The sequence below is a fragment of the Cervus elaphus genome, chromosome 18 (assembly GCF_910594005.1).
Source record: "Cervus elaphus chromosome 18, mCerEla1.1, whole genome shotgun sequence".
Taxonomy (NCBI): Eukaryota; Metazoa; Chordata; class Mammalia; order Artiodactyla; family Cervidae; genus Cervus; species Cervus elaphus.
In genome coordinates this window covers 107,722,379-107,728,432 of record NC_057832.1, presented here as the reverse complement: position 1 = coordinate 107,728,432, position 6,054 = coordinate 107,722,379, and positions in this window count along the sequence as shown.

Sequence of the window (6,054 nt, the reverse complement as noted above, 5' to 3'; positions counted from 1 at the left end):
TCCTGCAAGTACATCCAGCTACAGTTATCTACTCTTACTTCTTTGTCAATCCAATAACTTCAACTTTCTAATCTTAAGGATTTGAGGTTCAGTGATGGCACCCTTTCTTTATTTTAGAGGTGCTATAGATATGCTCTATTTAATTGGTTCTCTGCCTAGCTATTTCAAGAAACTTGGGACAAGAAGGAGAGTAGATTACCAGCTTAATTTAATCTTTTGGATTACTTCTATCTTTCAGTGGTGGTCTGTTATTTATCAGAGCAATTTTCTCTTGACTCATACTGAAGAAATAATTGATAACTTCTGTTTTCTGCATTAACTCATTTTCATTAGAGGCTCTATACTGGTCCCAGTTATGGCTGTACCAATTTACATTCTCATCAACAATGTAGGAGGGTTCCCTTTTCTCCACACCCTCTCCAGAATTTGTTCTTTGTGGATTTTTTGATGATCATTTTGACTGGTATGAGGTGATATCTCACTGTAGTTTTGATTTGCTTCTCTCTAATAATTAGTGATGTTGAACATCTTTTCATGTGCTTGTTGGCTTTCTGTGTATCTTCTTTGGAGAAATATCTATTTAGGTCTTCCACTCATTTTTTTATTAGGTTGTTTTGTTTTGATGATGATAATCTGCATGAGCAGTTTATACATTTTGGAGACAAATCATTTGTTGGTCATATCATTTGCAAATATTTTCTCCCATTCTGTGGACTGTCTTTTCATTTTTTTAATAGTTTCCTTTGCTAGTCAAGAACTTTTGAGTTTAATTAGGTCCCATTTGTTTATTTTTGTTTTTATGTCCATTACTTTGAGAGATGGATTGAAAAACAATCTTGTTGGGATTTATATCAGAATATTCTGTCCATATTCTCCCCTATGATTTTGTAGTGTTCAGTCTCATATTTAGGTCTTTAGTCCATTCTGAGTTTATTTTTGTGTATGGTATTAAAGAATCTTCTATTTTTCTTTTTTTGCATGTAGCTGTCCAGTATTCCCAGTACCATTTATTAAAGAGACTGTCTTTCCTCCTTTGTATAGTTTTGCCTGCTTCATCATAGATTAATTGACCATAAGTGTGTGGGTTTATTTCTGCACTTTCTATCCTGCCCCAATGATCTATATTTCTGTTTTTGTGCTGGAACCATATCATTTTGATGACTATACCTTTCTAGTATAATCTGAAGTCAGGGAGCCTGACTCCTCCAGCTCTGTTTTTCTTTCTCAAGATTGTTTTGACTATTTTGGGTCTCTTGTGTCTCCATACAGAGTTAAAGATTTTTTTGTTCTAGTTATGAGAAAAATGCCGTTGGTAATTTGACAGGGATTTCACTGAATCTGTAGATGGCCTTGGGTAATACAGTCATCTTGACAATATTGTTCTTTCAACCCACGAACGTGGTATATCTCTTTATCTGTTTGTGTTGTCTTCAATTTCTTTCATCAGCGTCTTACAGTTTTTGGAGTACAGATCTTTTGTGTCCTTAGGTAGGTTTATTCCTAGGCATTTTATTCTTTTTGATGCAATGGTAAATGTAATTGCTTTTTGAATTTCTATTTCTGATTTTTCATTGTTAGTGTATAGAAATGCAGCAGATTTCTGTGTATTAATTTCATAACTTGCAACTTTACCAAATTCATTGATGAGCTCTAGTAGTTTTCTTGAAGTATCTTTAGGATTTTCTTTGTATAGTATCATGTCATCTGCAAACAATGACAGCTTAACTTCTTTTCCAATTTGGATTCCTTTTACTTCTTTCTCTTCTCTAATTGTCATCACTAAGAATTCCAGAACTATGTTGAATAAAAGTGGCAAGAGTGGATATCTTTGTCTTGTTCCTAATCTTAGCAGAAATGCTTTTAGCTTTTCACCATTGAGTATGATGTTAGCTGTAAGTTTGTTGTATATGGCTTTTATTATGTTGAGATAAATTCCTCTATCCCCACTTTCTGGAGAGTTTTTTCTTTTTAATCATAAATGGGTGTTGAATTTTGTCTAAAGCTTTTTCTGCATCTATTGTGATAATCATATGGTTTTTATTCTTTGGTCGTTGTTGATATGATGTATCACATTGATTGGTTTGTGAATATTGAAAAATCCTTGTATCCCCTGGATAAATCCCGCTTGATCATGGTGTATGATTTTTTTAATGTATTGTTGGATTCAGATTGCTAGTATTTTGTTGAGGATTTTTGCATTTATGTCATCGTGATTTTGGACTGTTATTTTCTTTTTTTGTGGTGTCTTTTTTTGTGGTCTGGTTTTGGTATCAGGGTGATGGTGGCCTCCTAGAATGAGTTTGGGAGTTTTCCTTCCTCTGAAATTTTTTGGAGCAGTTTTGGAAGAGTAGATGTTAGCTCTTCTCTAAATGTTTGATAGAATTTACCTGTGAAGCTATCAAATCTTGGGCATCTGTTTGTTTGAAGTTTTTAAATCAGTTTCAATTTCAGTGCTTGTGGTTGGTCTGTTCATATTTTTATTTATTCCTGGTTCAGTCTTGGGAGATTGTAACTTTCCAAGAATCTGACCGTTTCTTCCAGGTTGTCCATTTTATTGACATATAGTGATTTATCTTGACATACAGTGGTCTCATACGATCCTTTGTGTTTCTGTGGTGTCAGTTATAGCTTTTCCATTTCTAATTTTATTGATTTGAGTCCTCTTCTTTTTTTTCTTGATGAGCCTGGCTAGAGGTTTATCAATTTTGTTTATATTTTCAAAGAACCAGGTTTTAGTTTCATTGATCTTTGCTATTGTTTTATTTGTCTCTATTTCATTGATTTCTGCTCTGATCTTTATGATTTCTTTCCTTTTGCTAATTTTAGGTTTTGTTTGTTCTTCTTTCTCTAGTTGTTAGATGTGAGGTTAGGTTATTTATCTGAGACTTTTCTCGTTTCCTGAGGTAAGATTGTATTGCTATAAACTTCCCTCTTAGGACTGCTTATGCTGCATCCTACAGGTTTTGGAACATTGTGCTTTCATTTAATTTGTCTCTAGGTGTTTTTTAATTTCCTCTTTGATTTCTTCAGTGATCCATTGGTTGTTTAGTAGCATATTGTTTAGCCTCCAAATGTTTGTGTTTTTTACAGTTTCTTATAGTTTATTTCTAATCTCATAGTGTTGTGGTCAGAAAAGATGCTTGATATGATTTCAGTTTTCTTAAATTTACCAAGGCTTAGTTTATGACCCAAGATGTGATCTGGCCTGGAGAATGTTCTGTGTGCACTTGGGAAGAAAGTGTATTCTGCTGCTGATTCTATCACAGTTGTGCCCCTCCTAGCATCTGGTCATGGCTTCCCCTTTGTCCTTGGATGTAGAGTATCTTTTTTGGTAGGTTCCAGTGTTTCTTTGTCAATGGTTGTTCAGCAGTTAATCATGATTCCAGGGTTCTCATAAGAACAAGTGAGCACACCTCCTTCTACTCTGCCACCTTGCTATGCAGATCTCTTAGGGACTTTTGTTTACTGAAATATCCCAACTGCCTAGGATAGAGCCTACCAGAGTGGCACACAAAATAACTTGTTGACTAAATGAACAAATATATCTCTATTTGCTAAATATATGGCATTGATAAATTTTAGAAGAAGATAAATTTGCAAAATTGATTTGAGATGATACAGAAAATGTATAGATTCCCTATTGACAGAGATGCAGTTCTCAAGTGAATTCTACCTATACTTTAAGAAAAAAATAATTTAAATTTAATTTGTTCTAGAGTGGAGTGCATGAAAGAAAATCTTGCTCTCTTTTTGACAATGAAAGGAGCACAATTTGATAATTGTGCTAATTAAAAAGAAACTAATTTTTTAAAGTTAGTTAAAAAGCTAATTAAAAAGTATACACAAAGAAAACTATGGAATAGTCTTATATATAAATGTTAATACAAAAATGCTCAATAGTACATATCAAATAGCAACACAGTTTAAAAACATATATTCAGTCAATTCCACTAGCTGTTCCTCTCTGACCAACATGCGACCAACCTCAGCCGGACTTAAAGTGAGGATTACCCAGCTCCAATTCCTTTGGCAATTTTGTCTCTTCCTGACAACCCCCAAAACAGCATTAAAGGGGCCCTCATAGTATACATAGTATACATAGATGCCACATAGTATTTGTAGAAAAATTTACCAATAGCCAGATTTAATGGGGGCCCTACAAAGTTCATGTAATTTTGTCAAGACCATGTCTACTCCCTTCTACCATATTCTGCATCTCAGCTCTCAAACCAGCTAAAATGTCCGTGTGCAGAAGAGATTGTGATTATCAATCACTCCCCTGCCCCCCTTACCCATTCAAGAGAAATGCAAACTTGGGGATTTGGTATCTGGAAGTAGAAACATGATGGGTACAGTTCAGATTCAGGAAGGGTTCACATTCAAGACCAGAGATCTACAAGGTGCCGTGATTTAGTTACTAGTCTGCAATGGTCAGAAATTGAAGTACCCAGTGAGAGGTGAAACTTTTAAGGGAGTTTCAGGGAAATTTGTAATCTGGGAAACATAATGTAGCTCAACCTTTGAATTCCCATAACTGTGGTCATGAATTGTGCAACATGTCACAGTGCTGAAGCCTGCAGACTTGGGGTTGGTGCCTATGTGCCTCTCACGTGTTCTTCCACTAACCTCTGTATCCTTATCTATGGAAGATAGTGCCTGGGGGAGGTCCTCCAGGGAGAACAGTTAGTCATGGGCAAACAAAAAGCTTTTAGCAGGCTGGGGCAGAGTGTCCTTGCTGTTCCCATCCATGTGTTTTTATGGATCAGTGGACACGGTCTTGGCCTCCTCTCCTTTTCCAGTCAGGTTGTATAACTATTGATTTATCTTACTCCATACTCCATTAGAGACCTCTGATTAGCAAAGAGATTGATTTGGATTAACAAACATCTCTGGGGTTGCAAAGGTCCCCAAGAAGGTAAAAAACATTGGTCATCAATATTTGAGCTCAGTTAAGCATTGACTAAAGCCATTTTTATTGCTGCTGTCAGCTTGAAAGGTTGAAACTTGATAGAGAGTTGGTATATTTGTTTGCTATGGCTGCTTGAACAAAGTGCACAAACCAGAGACATTTAATAGAAATTTATTGTCTCACAGTTCTAGAGGCCAGAACTTCACCTTCAAGATCAAGGTGTTGGCAGTGCTGGTTCCTTCTGAGGGCGCTGAGGGAGAATCTGGCCCACGCCCCTCACCTAGCTTCTGGTGTTTGCTGGACATCTTTGTAAAAACATCACCCTGATCCTGGCCTCCGTCTGTAGATGGTGCTCTCTCTGTGTGTTGTCTGTTTCCAAATTTCCCCTTTTTGTAGGACACCAGTCATATTGGACTTCCCTACTCCATTATGACCTCATCTTACCTGATCACATATGTAATGATCCTATTTCCAAATAAGGTCACATTCTGAGGTACTGAGGGCTAGGACTTCATATAAATTCTGGGGGGGATGCAATTTATTCCAAAATAGATGGGAAGGAGTCAAGTGAATGGAGAATTGACATGCAGAAACTCCTGTAGACCATCACTCTTTCCTGATCTGTTTTCTGTCTCCAAGTCTTTTTTGCTCTATTTCTATTTAGACTAAGAGGGGATTCCCTCTTTCAGTCTAGAAGCATTGGGTTGTCCAAAAAGTTCATTTGGATTTTTCCGTTAGATATTATAGAAAAATATTAATGAAATTTTTGGACAACCTGATACATTTTCCCAGACAAATAGTGGGGCTCTTTTCCAATGCTTATCCTTAAAAATTGGTGTGATAGGTGTGGTTCTTCTTCCACACCAGTCCCCTAAACTATTTTGAAGAGTTTTGACAATAGGGATCAGGAATTGAGTTTCTATTCTTTCCTTATAGTATTCCCTTTTCTTCCCTATCTTCCCAGTGCTAAATGTACAGTAGGAATTCAATCAAAGGTCTTTAATTTAAATGAATTCAGAAGATCCCCCCACCTCCCACCCCAGGAAACAAAATAGAGATTCATGGGCTGAATAAATCATCATTTTTTATTATTTCTTATGAACAAGCTATTTCCCACAGAACAGCATTGTAAGTATTAATTTTAG